Source organism: Balaenoptera borealis (genome assembly GCF_965194805.1).
Source record: "Balaenoptera borealis genome assembly, chromosome: 5".
Lineage (NCBI taxonomy): Eukaryota > Metazoa > Chordata > Mammalia > Artiodactyla > Balaenopteridae > Balaenoptera > Balaenoptera borealis.
In genome coordinates, this window is record NC_138862.1 from 21382838 (window position 1) to 21398472 (window position 15635).

Sequence of the window (15635 nt, forward strand, 5' to 3'; positions counted from 1 at the left end):
CCTTTCCTCAATTATGCTATGAACCTTAAAGTACTCTAAAAAATTTTCGAAAAAAAAAAAATTCCAGGGAATTCCCTGGTGGTCCAGTGGTTAGCACTCGGTGCTTTCCCTGCCAAAGGCTGGTGTTCAATCACTTGTCAGGGAACTAAGATCCCACAAGCTGCACTGCGCTGCCAAAAAAATTTAAAAAATTAAAAAATTCCAGCATAAATACCATGATGTCCTCTCCCCAAATAAATTGATCTCAAGATTTTTGTGCTCATTGTATAACACTACAACATGTATAACACTGTATGGTAATTACTTGTTTTCTTAAATGAGAGAATCGTTTCTTGAATAATTAGAATTTATCACAGTATTTTTCTTTCTTTGGCTTAAACTGAATCAAACTGTCTATCCTTCCCTTTTTCTGATGCGTTGCCTCAGGCATTTAGAAGCCCAAGCTAATTGCAGACATGTCTTCAACAGGAAGAGGAGGGAGGGAAAGCTTTTGAGGTTAAGAAGTAATACTTAACCCTCTTTTTATAGGGGAGATAGTTTTGTGGATCATGTGATAATTGGAGCTGTGTAGTCTTCCAAGGAAGTGGTGAGAACCCAAGACGAGTCATACATGCTCTGCCTGAGGGTTTGTACCCCATGCAGTAGACTCCTAACTTTGACTAGGATCCCCATGCCTCGTGCTTGGCCAAAAAACAAAAAGCTTTGGAATCTCCTAGGGTTTTGCCAATGAGGGTATCAGAGATGATCATAATGGAGTGAAGGGTAACAGCCTTTCTCTTTTACCGACACCATATACACTACCTGACTTCAGAGCACACACATTCATTACCTGAGACTATGTAGAACTCAGGTCTTTGCGTTTGGCACAACTTGCTTTGAATTTCAACTCTATTACTTCTTTGCTGCATGAAATTCCTTCTCAGTATGAACTGTAATAAGAAAATGTTCAACAGGAAAATAAATTGAACTTTAGAATTTTTATGATTATTATTCTAATTTTCCTTAAAATTCCTATTTGGTAACCCTTAGTTGATTGATAAAGGCCTCAACACACTCTCTTTAATCACCAATTTCTTTGATCCACAGTTTCTGATTTAAACATTTTGTTTTTAATTGAGGTATAGTTGATTTACAATGTTGTGTTAGTTTAAATTTTTTTTTTAATTTGTATAAAACACAATTCAAGTTATGATTTAATATCCTGTCATGGGAAATATTATAGAAAAAAATGAAAGATATATAGTTTAAAATCAGCAAGATGTAGTGTACATATAAGTGTCCTTGTAGCTACTTGACTTTTAAAAGAGATTGGAAAAGGCGAGGAGTAAGAATATTTTTAATAGGAGGTGTTTGAATAGACTGCAGATATATTTCCTTAGTTTTTCTATCTAGAAAATGGAACAATCAAAGTAAGCTCTCACTATATCAGTCTTCAGAGGCTAAATGATTAATTCAGCCACATTTTCTCTCACATCATGTAGACAAAGAAGTCGATTAAGTGGAACATTAAAAGCTGATGAATCAAACAGGGGAATAAAATAGCAATTAGAAAATAATCAGTTAATGAAGTAAAATGACAACGGAAAAGTCTTCAAATGACAGTAATAGAGCCAGTGCATTAATGAGAAGTGACATTGAAGAATAAAAATGCCAAATACAACAGCTATGATGACTAAAAATATATTAGATAGATTCATACAGATAATTGAGTTAAAGTGCCTCCTGTGCTTAGGATATTTTTCTGGTGTTGATTTGGTATTGTTACCAAAAAAAAAAAAAAAAAATCTTAAAGTTAGTCTGCTCTAGACATGACCTCCAAGTAAATACTCTCACATTTATAAAGCTATCTTCCAAACACTGTTGAAACTATAGATATCTGCAGTTTAAAAAATAGTCATACTTAAATTTTATGAATATGAATGCATAAGATGCATATACATAGGCATAAGGAAATGTCTCTTACTTTCTTTCTTACAGGGTTTACATGAGTGGAAAAAGTCCTGACTGCCAGCAAATGGCTCAGAATGAGGGACAGAGCTGATGTGTTGCCAGTTTGAAATGAGGAATGTCAGGATGAATTGAAGTTATTTAGTTCCTGATATTTCTCCCTTCCCACAAGACTCTTCTGTAATATGTACAGGTTTTTATAGGACAAAACTCTAGATGAATCATGACCTCAGCATCAGTAATTAGCCCCAAATCTAAGAAAATTCCTGTGATAAAGTAAACAATGCAAAATGCAAATAATACACTTTCATACTTCAAATAACTACATTTATGGTGTTGGTACAGACTGTTTTTATAAATAGACTTTATTTTTTTAAAATTTTTATTGGAGTATTCTTTATTTATGATGTTGTGTTAGTTTCAGGTGTACAGCAAAGTGAATCAGTTACACATATATTTACTCTTTTTTAGATTCTTTTCTCATATAGGCCATTACAGAGTACTGAGTAGTGCTGCCTGTGCTATACAGCAGGTTCTTATTAGTTATCTCTTTTATATATAGTAGTGTGTATATGTCAGTCCCCAATTCCCAATTTATCCCTCCTTATCCCTTGGTAACCATAATAGACTTTATTTTTTAGAGAAGTTCTAGTTTCACAGCAAAACAGCCCCCACAGATACCCAAAGTCCTCCACATTTAGGTCTATGATCCATTGTGAGTTAATTTTTGTGAAGAAGGTACAAAATGAATCCATGTCTTGAGACATTTTTTTTTTCTTTGAATGGGCATGTTCAATCTTACCAGCACCATTTGTTGAACAGATTATTTTTTCTCCAATTTATTGCCTTTGCCCCTTTGTCAAAGATGAGTTGATTATATTTATGTGGGACTATTTCTGGATTTTCTATTTTGTTCCATCCGTCTCTTTATATTTTCTTTTGCCAATACCAACCACACTGTATTGATTACTACAACTTTATCTTAATACTGGAAGTAGAGTAATACCAGTCAGACTTTGTTCTTCTTCAGTATTGTGTTGGTTATTCTGGGTCTTTGTCTCTTCATATGAATTTTAGAATAGGTTTGTTGTTATTTGAAAAATAACTTTTCTTACAAAACTAAACATACTCTTACCATAAGATCCAGCCATCCCACTCATTGGTATTTATCAAAGGAATTGAAAATTTATGTCTACACAAAACCCGTACATAGATGCTTATGGCAGCTATATTCAAAACTGTCAAAACTTGGAAACCACTAAGATGTGCTTCAATAGGTGAACGAATGGATATATAAACTGTGGTACATCCCAACAATAGAATATTGTTCAGTGCTAAATAAAAATGAGCTTTCAAACAATTAAAAGATTTGGAGGAAACTTAAATCCATATTACTAAGTGAAAGAAGACAATCTGTAAAGGTTGTATATTATATGGTTCCAAGCATGTGACATTCAGAAAAACGTAAAACTATAGAGACAGTAAAAAGATCAGTGGCTGTCATGTGTTGCTGGGGGTGGAATAAATAGAACACAGGATTTTCAGGGTAGTGCAAATAACTTCGTATGATACTATAATGATGGGTGCATATCATTATACATTTGTCTAAACAGGTAACATGTACAAAACCAGGAAAAAATCCTAAGATAAAATAGGGACTTCGAGTGATTATAACGCATCAATGTAAGTTTATCAATTTTAACAGTTGTACCACTCTGGCGGGGGAATGTTGACAATGGGGAGGCTATGAATGTGTGGGGACAGGTGATATATGGGAAATATCTGTACCTTTCCTTGAATTTTGCTGTGACACAAAACTGCTCTAAAAATAAAATTATAATAAAAAAATAATAACTTGCTGTGATTTTGATTGGGATTGTGTTGAATCTATATTTTTGTGGTAATGTCTTGGGAGAGGGGGAATGTTCTATAGTTCAATGAACAGGTCTCAGTCTTTTATTGAGCCTCTGCTGTTGGGCTGTTAACTTCACAAATGCTTTTTGGCTTTTTCTTTTTTTCTTTCTTTCACCCCCTTAGGTGGTATAGGCTGGCTAGAATGATCTAGAGTTGGCTATTTTCCTCCTCCCAGGTCAGTTGGGCTCTGATAAAATCCGAATAAGTTAGGGTCTGGAAAGATAGTTTCTCTGAGGGTAGGCTTCATAAGTAGAATAGAACACTGGCATATATCAAAGTGTTGGTTTCCCCACCCCCTGCCAGAAGCACAAAGAGACGTTTCTCTGATATTCACCATTATGAGGACCTGATAGAGCTCTTGCAGGTACAAATTCCCTATTACTGAGTCCCTCTGAAGTTGTTCTGTTCTTTTTCAGGCTTGTCCACATTGAGCCCCCATCAATTTGTCAATTACTGTTCAAGGTTTCCTACCACACTACCGGCACCTAAGAGGTTACTGTTTATAAGTTTTTGCTCTGGTAAATTGTGATTCTCTGTATAGGTTCATCTGTCTCCAATTTTTGGAGCAGTAGTTTGCCCTTGATTTCATTTCTCTGATGGTCTATAAAGAGATGTTGATTTTTTAGTTTATTCATCTTTTTATTTGTTGTTAGGATTAAGTGTCAACTTCTAAGCTACTTACTTCTGGACTGGAAAACAGAAGTCAAAATTTTTTTTTTTTTAATACTGAAATACTGACGAATCTCTTCCTCTTGGTGCTACATAAACCTCCCCAAGAACATGTTGAATGTACATGTAATATTTTATTGATTCAGGTTATTTTTGGAGAAAAGGATGAGGTCTAGATTAAGTTATCTGATAGTGTGAATAAAATTTGATCTAACGATTGTACTATCAATTTCTCATTAATTAAAATCCTTTCATCATTAGTTATGTAACTATTTCAAGTGCTGACACATAATATCATTGCATAGCATGATGAAATTGCCCCATTACTATGATTCCTGATGGTACATACAATATACCAAGACAAAAATCATCCCTTTTTTCCTTCCATGATGTAGAATGGCAACAAGTTGAACTAAAAAGCATGGCTTGTTTCAGTGGAACTGAATATTAAATGAGTAGCAATGGGACCCAAACTTCATGGGATAAGGTAAGAAAAGAAAGTCAAATTATAGAATTGGTCTTAAGTTGTATAGTGTACAGCCTATGAACCAATACATGCCAGCTGTGGAAATCATTATCCCTCAGGAATGTCTTCAGGTTTCTTCCCAACACGGATTATACATCCTGATATATTTGGTGCTTTCTCCCCCTTCCTCTTTTTGATAAAATCCTTTTAAACACTGGTTCATTTAAATGTTTCATTATTCTTGAGATATGATTATTCATCCTCATTTATATGCACTTTTATCTGGCCTTGCCCCATGAATATTCTAACAAAAATTATTAATGAAAAACATTGGTTTTAGAAAACCATGCTTGGAAATGTTACTAAACATACAAATGGAACACAAACCCATGAATTAAAAATATGTGCCAACTAAAATGCAACTATTAATTTTCTTGTTATAATGAACACTTAAATAAAATAATTTATGTCTACATAATATTCAAGTTAATTCTAATATTGTGGGACCTACTTCTTTCATGAGGATTACATTTATTTTAATTTGAAAATGTACCCTGAGTTGTAGAGGGAGGATTTTCTTCCCCTGTGCCAGGGATGTTGATATTTATTATGGAAAGTGAAATAGTATGGGAAAAGGAGGACCTTCTGTATCATGAATCCCTTAGGTGTTTTTGTACTACTAGAAAATTTTAAATTAGTTCATAATGTATGTTTCTATGAATAAAGAATGTTTTGAAACAATTTATGGTTGTATAATGCCAATTTAGAAGTAAAGAAGTAGAGGGGCTTCCCTGGTGGCACAGTGGTTAAGAATCTGCCTGCCAATGCAGGGAACACGTGTTCGAACCCTGGTCCAGGAAGATTCCACATGCTGCGGAGCAACTAAGCCCGTGCGCCACAACTACTGAGCCTGCACTCTAGAGCCCGCAAGCCACAACTACTGAGCCCATGAGCCACAACTACTGAAGCCCACACTCCTAGAGCCCGTGCTCCTAAACAAGAGAAGCCACCACAATGAGAAGCCCACACACTGCAACGAACAGTAGCCCCCGCTCGCCACAACTAGAGAAAGCCCGCTTGCAGCAACGAAGACCCAATGCAGCCAAAAATAAATAAATAAAATAAATAAATTAAAGAAAAAAAGTAGATACCTGAGAAAAGTTATCATTTATTCTTGACCAAACAAAATTATAAACAATCTTTATTTTCTTCTTTAAATATTTTAGGTTTTCCAAAATTTCCAGATGGAATGTTTACCACTAGAATTAGGAGCAAAAACCATTATGTTTAAATATGCTAGGTAGATTTTCTCTGCCATTTGTTGTTGTAGTTTTATAATTGGAAGGCAGCTAAATGATCATCAGAGTGTGTCTCTGTATTTTCTTTTCTTAACAGCTCACTCTACAAGTACACAAATCTCACCATAGTATGCTTCACCTAAAGCATTTAGGATACTATTATTTTATATTATATTACATGAAAAGAAATTTACAGATGGAGAAATGTACAAAATAATGCTGTAAGAGTGGATACACCTAATCAAGTGCATACCTGATGTATCTTTGAAACATGGGTTTAGCAGCTATTATTTGTTTCTTTGTGTGTTTTAAAATCATGGGTTGCTACATAAGCATTTCCAATAATTTTAAGTTGCATAAAAAAGTTACCATTATAAGTGTCAGGCAAAATTATGAAATGGATAAAGTAATATCTGGCACCATTTGCACATCTTATGTTGAATTATGATTCACTAATTCCAATTTCTTGTTATTTCTACATGTTTTCTGCTCCAACTAAGGTTCTCTGTAAGAGTTTTTTTCTCTGGAATTGGTTTTAAATCATTGACACACACATATGCACAAGCACAAAAGCCTATCTTTGAAACAAAATCTTGCTTACATATCAATTTATAAATCACATAAAAGCAGAACTACTGTGGTTGAAGTATTGAAAAGGGCCCTGAGCCATATTACCATGAATTATGTGTTAAGAGGTACCTTCTGGCTGAAATTACTATATTTAAAAAAAAAAAAAATCTCTGCTGTACAGCAAAGTAAATCAGCTATGCATATACCGGTATCCCCCCTTTATTTGGATTTCCTTCCCATTTAGGTCACCACAGAGCACTGAGTAGAGTTCCCTGTGCTATACAGTAGGTTCTCATTAGTTATCTATTTTATACATAGTAGTGTATATATGTCAATCCCAATCTTCCAATTCATCCCACCCTGCCCTTCCACCCTTGGTATCCATATATTTGTTCTCTGTGTCTGTGTCTCTATTTCTGCGTTACAAATAAGTTCATCCGTATCATTTTTCTAGATTACACATATAAGCGATATTATACGATATTTGTTTTTCCCTTTCTGACTTACTTCACTCTGTATGACAGTCTCTAGATCCATCCACGTCTCTGCAAATGGCACATTTCATTCCTTTATATGGTTAAGTAATATTCCATTGTAAAGCAACTATACTCCAATAAAAATTAATAAAAAAAATAAGAACTGATGGACATTTCCCAACATGATAAAATACTTCAGGCCCAAAACTAACATTTTAGTTAATTGGGCAACACTAGAGGCTTTGCTATTAAAGGCAGGAACAATATAATAATGCTCAGTATTTTTACTGCTATTTAACATTATGTTGGAGACAGTTGTCAAAGCAATTAACACGACAGTTAAAGGCATAAGAATTGAAAGAAGTAGGGGGGCTTCCCTGGTGGCACAGTGGTTAAGAATCCACCTGCCAATGCAGGGCTCACGGGTTCGAGCCCTCACCCGAGAAGATCCCACATGCCATAGAGCAACTAAACCTGTGCACCACAACTACTGAGCCTGCACTCTAGAGCCCATGAGCCACAACCACTGAGCCCACGTGCCACCATTACTGAAGCCCGTGTGCCTAGAGCCCGGGCTCTGCAAAAGAGAAGCCACCGCAATGAGAAGCTTGCATACTGCAATGAAGAGTAGCCCCTGCTCACCACAACTAGAGAAAGCCCGCTCACAGCAACAAAGACCCAACGCAGCCAAAAAAAAAAATTAATTTACAAAAAAAAGAAAGAAGTAGGGAAAACTATATTATGATTCAGTTATAATTATATATCTGAAAAATAAAGAAAAAAGAAAAAAGAAATCTCAACTCAATAACTGTCACTGCCATCCTAAGACACTAAAAGAAGAAGAGCAAACTGAACCTATTTCAAAGGAAAAATAATAAAATTAGCACTGAAATTATGAAACTGATAATATTAAAATTAAAATAGATATTCAACAAAAACACAAATGTTTCTTTGTAAAGATCAACAACATTAGCATATTTGAGCTAGACTGTTCAAGACAAAAAAGGAAAGTATTCAGATTACTAAAATAAAAAATTAAAGAGTTAACATGACTACCAACCTTACAGAAATAAAAAGGATTTTAAGGGAATGTTATGAACAATTGTATACCCACAAATTAGATAATTAGATGAGATGAAATAGACAAGTTCCTAGAAAATCACAAGAAACACAAACAACGAAACCTGACTCAGTAAGAAATAAGAGCATGAATAGACCTATACCAAGTAAAGAGATTGAGTTGGTAATCAAAAGGCTATTCACAAGGAAAAGCCCAGGACCAACTTTATGTGGCACTGGCATAAGGACAGATAATATAGACCAAGAGAACACAATCAAGAATACAGAAGTAAACCACTATACTCGAAGTTGTTTACAAGAATGCCCAGCTTAAATTATTTTCAACAAGTATGATACTGAGACAACCGCCTACTTGCATGCAAAAGAATGATCTCCCTACCTCACACCTTACACAGAAATTAACTGAAAATGCATCATAAACCTAAATTTAAGATCTAAAACTACAAAACATTAGGAGAATACATAGACAATGATTTCTTAGCTATCACAACAAAGGTACAAGTGACCAAAAAAGAGATAACTTTGACATCATCACAATTGAAAACTTTTATGTTGCATATAATAACATCAATAAAGTGAAAAGACCACCACTGAATGGATGAAATATTTGCAAATCACAAATACGATAAGGTACTTGTACCAAGAATATATAATGAATTATTAAAACTCAGCAAAAAAAGACAAATAAAAACACATAAATGAAACAATGGATAAAGATTATGAATAGACATTTGTATAAAGGAGATATAAAAATCTCCAATAAACACATAACAAGAGTCTCAACATTCTTATCCAACCAGGGGAATGAAAATCAAAACCACAAAAACTATGTCCCACCCCCTAAGGTGACATAATAAAAAAAACAGATCAATAACAGTGAATGAATTGTAATCCTTATACATTGCTGGCAGAAGTGTAAAATGATGTAGTTTTTTTTTTTTTTTGCCTTTTTTTTTTTTTTTTGGAAAAAATAGTGTGTTATTTCCACAGTAGGTAAAAGATTTACCATATGACCCATCAATTCCACTCCTAGGTATACATACAATGAAATATTATTCAGCAATAAAATTAATCAAGTATTTAACTATGTTACAGCCTGAATGATTTTGAAATGCTATGCTGAGTGAAAGAAGCCAATCATAAAAAACCACCTACTGCATGATTTCATCAGAATGAAATGTCCAGAACTGGTAAATCTGTAGAAACAGAATGTACATTAATTTTTGCGCAGTTCTTTGGGCCTGGGGCATGGAGACTATTATTAATGAGTACAAGGTTTCTTTTTATAATTATGAAAATGTTCTAACATATTCTTCCACTTAGATTGTGGTAATGGTTGCACAATCCAGGGAGGATACTAAAAATAAAATTGCATCATACACTTCAATGGATGAATTTTATGAAGCTTGAGTTATATCTCAATAAAACTCTAAGAGATCCTTGTGAGAAAGCATATTTTAAAAATAAAAACAAATTAATCTCCAGTAATTAAACAAAGTGATATTTTCCTAAACAACAGAGAAATAAAGAATAGTAAAATTACAATGAGAAATGTAAATATATTAATATAAAATCTTATATGTTATTTTATCTGATAAAGATCATTAGTTTCATACATTTTCTTGTGTTCATAACAGTTTTAACTATACATATTTTGCTGCTTTTTTTTTTAGTGTTTTATTTTTAGTTGCCTTGCAAATACTTTTTTTTTTAAATTAATTAATTAATTAATTTATTTATTTTTGGCTGTGTTGGGTCTTCGTTTCTGTGCGAGGGCTTTCTCTAGTTGCGGCGAGCGGGGGCCACTCCTCATCGCGGTGCGCGGGCCTCTCACTGTCACGGCCTCTCTTGTTGCGGAGCACAGGCTCCAGACGCGCAGGCTCAGTAATTGTGGCTCACGGGCCCAGCTGCTCCGTGGCATGTGGGATCCTCCCAGACCAGGGCTCGAACCCATGTCCCCTGCATTGGCAGGCAGACTCTCAACCACTGCACCACCAGGGGAGCCCTTGCTGCTTATTTTTGAGCATTCTCTACATATCATGCTAACCTGCTGGATTTTACCTTTTTAAAAAATAATTATTGTCCAGATGTTAATATTTTAATATTAATGCAATTATTAATAAGTATTACCTAAATAAGAGAATTAGTGTAAAAGAAAATGCAATCTGAACCTAAATAAATTTTGATGATCTGACCCAGATATTGCTCAATCTTTTAATTAATTACACTGATAATCATCCAACTGCCCAGGATGTTCTCCGCTTTTGCTTTCTCTGAAGTTCTATTGGGAAGAATGGGTAATCCTGTCAAGTTTCTGTTGCTCTGTTGTTCATGGCAGTTAGTTTTGTCCTTTTTACTTTTTTTTACATTAAGTGTGACATGTCTAGATTCTGACATAGAGATATTTTTCTTATTTCTGATCTCGAGGTCGTTTGTAGTACAGAGCTTTTAATTTTCATTGATTTCCCATTTCTTCTACCTTTTGTCAAGATCTAAATTATTTTTCGATAAGAGAAAATGACTATAAACCCATTTTCGATGAATGCATTTGGTGAGAAAATGTCTTTAGTTGACAGAGAATCTTGACTGAGCCTGAGGTGACTTGGGAATGTTCTTACACTCTTCCCCAACGTCTTGGCAGTTCCAGGTCCTATGACTCTTTCAAGGCAGCTTGGCGTGGAAGCAGGGAGGACTGCAGGCTGCCCATTTTTATTTCATATTATTTTTATCTTTATCTCTAATTTCCATATTTGGTTTTCAAATGAGTTTTATTCCTTTCAGTAAGTACTCAGTGTAACTAAGAGCCCCAAAATGCTACAGTCAGCTAAAATTATGATTCAATTTGATCTCTAAACAAAAAAGGCCCAAGTGATCATCCCACCTTCTGTGGTAAATCCAGAACAAACTCTGATATTTCTGAAGATTGTCAAACTTTTCTCCCCTTCTCTTGATGCCTTTCAGCTCAGCTTCATTCCCAAACTTTGCTCAGTGATTTTTGTTGCATGTATAAGCATAAATTATATACATATGCTTTATCTTATATATATGAATATGTATATGAATATATAAATATATGTGCTTTATATATATGAATAATACATGCTTTGATAGCTGTCCCCTACCCCAAAATCATTTTGATTCAAAATTTATGAATATATAGACATATGTATCACATACTTATTAAAAATTATATGAACAATATGATTTATTTTGTCAAAGAATAAAAAACAAATGAAAGCTAAATGAAAATTAAACTATCCTAATAATATTCTTGTTAATTGAAAATTATTCATTATTCCTCAACAGGAAATATGAACTTATCAGGCCTGTTGCCACAGTTTATATTTCCTCCTTTTACCTCAGAGCTCTCTTCTCTCTTCAATTATCTCAATTCTAGTTCCTTATGCTTTCTTGAGCCATCTTCTGAAAACTCCAGATTCCTCTATTTTTGTGTCCACAGTATAATAACTTCCTTGCACTGACCCTGTATCTGGATAGACAAAAAACAAAACAAAATGAAACAAAAACGCAAGAAAAAATCGTTGTGATATTTTGCTGTTAAAAAGGTAGTCTCTCTACTTTCTACTTCTCCATACTTAGCAAAGTATTTGCAGAAGCTTCTGAATTACACATTTCTTTCATCTTCAAACATGGAAATTATCAAAATATCAGACATGATTTTCTCTATCTACATCCTCAGGGTGTTTTCTTACCATATGTGGATAGATCATGTGAAAAAAAACCATTGGAATCAATTATTTTTATTCCAATAAATTAGTAAAGTGTAGACATGGAAATTTCAGAAATGAAACTATATCTAGAATTTTCCAAATCACTGTTTAAAAAATTATGGAGCATAACTTTCACACTTTTCTAAATATATTTGCAGCAGTGTTGTCAACTTTGAGTTCTTTAAAAATATGTGTATAGAGCCTTACTCTGAGATATGCTAATTTACTAATTTATCTCAGCTAGTAAGTATCCTAGACATTAGCATTTGCCATTATTATAAACTCACAGGTGATTTCATTGTTCAGTATTGGAAATCACTGTTTTACAGGTTGAGGAATTATAGAGGTGTTTGTAACTCCAAAATGCACTTACTGAGAAAAATTACAGATTGTCAAAATCGTAAAGAATCATGATTTTTTCTAATCATGTTATCATATAAATCTCATAAAAGTTACTACATAAATGGAATTTGTTTTGTTTAATTGTTAGAACGTAGAAATAAAAAGCATCCAGTTTGGAAGGGAAGAAGTAAAACTGTCACTATTTGCAGATGACATGATACTATATATGGAAAACACTAAAGTCTCTACCAGAAAACTATTAGAATTAATAAATGAATTTAGTAAATTGGAGGATATGGGATTAATATACAGAAGCATGTTGCTTTTCTATACAGTAATAACAAACTATCAGAAAGAGAAAGCAAGAAAACTATCCAGTTTAAAAATCATATTAAAAAAATAAATACCTCAGAATAAACTTACCCAAGGAAGTGAAAGACCTATACTCTAAAAACTATAAAACATTGATGAAGGAAATTAAAAATGATATATAGAAATGGAACATACTCGGTGTTCATGGATTTTAAAAATTAAGATTGTTAAAATGTGCATGCTACTCATAGCAATCTACAGATTTAATGCAATTAATTTCAATAGAAATTAATATATGACAAAGGAAGCAAGAATATACAATGAAGAGAAGTCTCTTTTAAAAGTGGTGCTGGGAAAACGGACAGTTACAAGTAAAAGAATGAAATTAGAACAATTTTTTCACACCATATACAAAAATAAACTCAAAATGAATTAAAAACCTGAATGTAAAACCTGAAACCATAAAACTCCTAGAACAGAACATAGGCACAAGACTCTTTGATGTAATTTGTAGCAATATTTTTTAGATCTGTCTCCTCAGGCAAAGGAAACAAATAGGACCTAATTAAACTTAAAAGCTTTTGCACAACAAAGGAAAGCATGGACAAAAGGAAAAGACAACCTACTGAATGTGAGAATTTTTTTTCAAATGATATGTCTCATAAGGGGTTAATATCCAATATATATAAACAGCTCATACAATTCAATATAAAAAAAAAAACTGATTACAAAATGTGCAGAAGATCTGAATAGACATTTTTCCACAAAAAGACATATAGCTGGCCAACTGGTGTATGAAAAGATGCTCAACATCACTAATCATCAGAGAAATGCAAAACAATACCACAATGAGATATCACCTCACACGTCATAAAGGTTATCGTAAAAAAGACTACAATTATCAAATGTTGACCAGGATGTGGATAAAAGGGAACCCTAGTACACTGGTGGTGGAACTGTAAATTGGGGCAGCCACTGTGAAAAACAGTATGGAGTTCCTCAAAAAACTAAAACAGAACTACCATGTGAGCCAGCAATTCCACCCTGTGGTATATATCTGAGGAAAACAAAAACACTAATTCAAAAATATATATGCACCCCAATGTTCATAGCAGCATTATTTACAGTAGCCAAGATATGGAACAAACTAAGTGCCCATCAACATATAAATTGATGAAGAAGATTTGTACACATACAATGGAATATTACTCTGCTGTTAAAAAAAGTGGAATTTTGCAATTTGCAACAACATGGATAGACCTGGAATATGTTATGCTTAGTGAAATAAGTCAGACAGAGAAAGACAAATACTATAAATTTTCATAGTTAAAAACAATTAAATAAAAGTTTCTTTAGTTAAAGTTTAAGATAAACTTAAATCCATTTTGCTTTCTTTGTACCACTTCTTGCACCATGGGGAAATTTTAGTCACATGAACCTGGGATCAGCTGAGTAATTACCTTATTTTACAGGTGTTCCAGGCTTCTGTTCTGTAAACTCCATTACCAAAAATGAAGTCCTACTTTCACTTTCAACTATCACCTAGAGCAAAATTTGGCAGTAATGTCTAGCAAAAAGTGTCTCAACCAAAAATACCAGGAATTCCTTTTCCTGGGCCTTCACAATCTACAGCGTGCTGACTGAATTGCTCTGCCAGCAGGATCTACAACTAGACCTCAACCAATCGTGCTGCAGCCTCTGCTTCCTCCTCAGAGAAGAGTACCATGCACTGGATACTCTGCTGACTGATGAGTAGAAATGGACCTGTAATTTGAACAACTCCATAATTTTCTCCAAATTTTGCCCTGATCTTGCTCCTCTATTCCTGGTTTCCCAGATCCTCTTAGTAACACAAATTCTATTATAAGCGGTTAAGGTGGTGTCTTGAAACTCTGTTTTGAAGTCTTCTTTTAAAATCAGTTTCTCTCTGTTTCTGTCTCTATCTCCCCATCCTTTTTTTCCTTTCTTCTTGTCCTTCTCTGTCTCTAGTTCTATTTATTTCTCTATCTTTATCACTTTCTAATTTTCAATGTCCATTACATATTAATTTATTTAATCCTTACAAGATGACCTTGTGGTTGAACAAGAAACCAAGGATAAAAAAGTTAATAAATTTTTGCAAGGTCTCAATAATTGTTTCTAATTTAATTTTAATACTTAGGGGGGTATTATCTTTTAACATAGCCATATATTTGCCTGAATTTCTGTTTTGCCTTTCTTTATATCTTCCAAAAACTATTGTTATTAGGCTTTCTAAATGTATAAAATTGTCTATAATGATATCAACAATGAAACAAGATCCCTTCACTAATCTTTCTTTGTCATTACCTGAGTCAAAAGTAAAGGTTTAATCACAAGTGGGAAGAATGCTTATATGCTGATCCCTAACACTACCTATTTTTCTAAAATATATAAGATGCAGAAATGAGAGGACATAGGCAAAACAGAGCTTGCTCTCAGACATACATACATATTTAAGTGACAAATCATGGGTACTTTTTATCCAAGATAATCTCCTGATGCTAAATTAGAGATTCTAATAGATAAAGCTGAGATTTCTATCACAAAAAAATTCTTCCACTTCCTATTTTATGTTATGATTAAAAATAAATCATTACATAGAAGATGTTAAAACCACTGGATCATCTGCCACTTAGTATTGGTTTGTGCTCATCCTATTTTAAATCCTGTATTTTTAAAATTTTTAATTTGGTCACTCTATTGTTAACATAATGCTCATTTTTATATCCACCAATTATAAATGTCATGTGCATTTTTCAATGTCCTTTTTGAGTGGCTAAAACAAACTTTAAAGCTCAATTAATTTTTC

At 33.6% G+C, this 15635-nt stretch overlaps 1 long non-coding RNA gene across 1 annotated transcript in view; it reads left to right on the forward strand.

The window, feature by feature from the left end:
* LOC309628741 overlaps window positions 1–15635 on the forward strand; it is an 83245-nt gene that overhangs the window by 15384 nt on the left and 52226 nt on the right. Inside the window, exon 2 of the long non-coding RNA XR_014244689.1 lies at window positions 4926–5017. This is a non-coding gene — a long non-coding RNA (uncharacterized lncRNA). The remainder of the gene's footprint in view (window positions 1–4925; window positions 5018–15635) is intronic.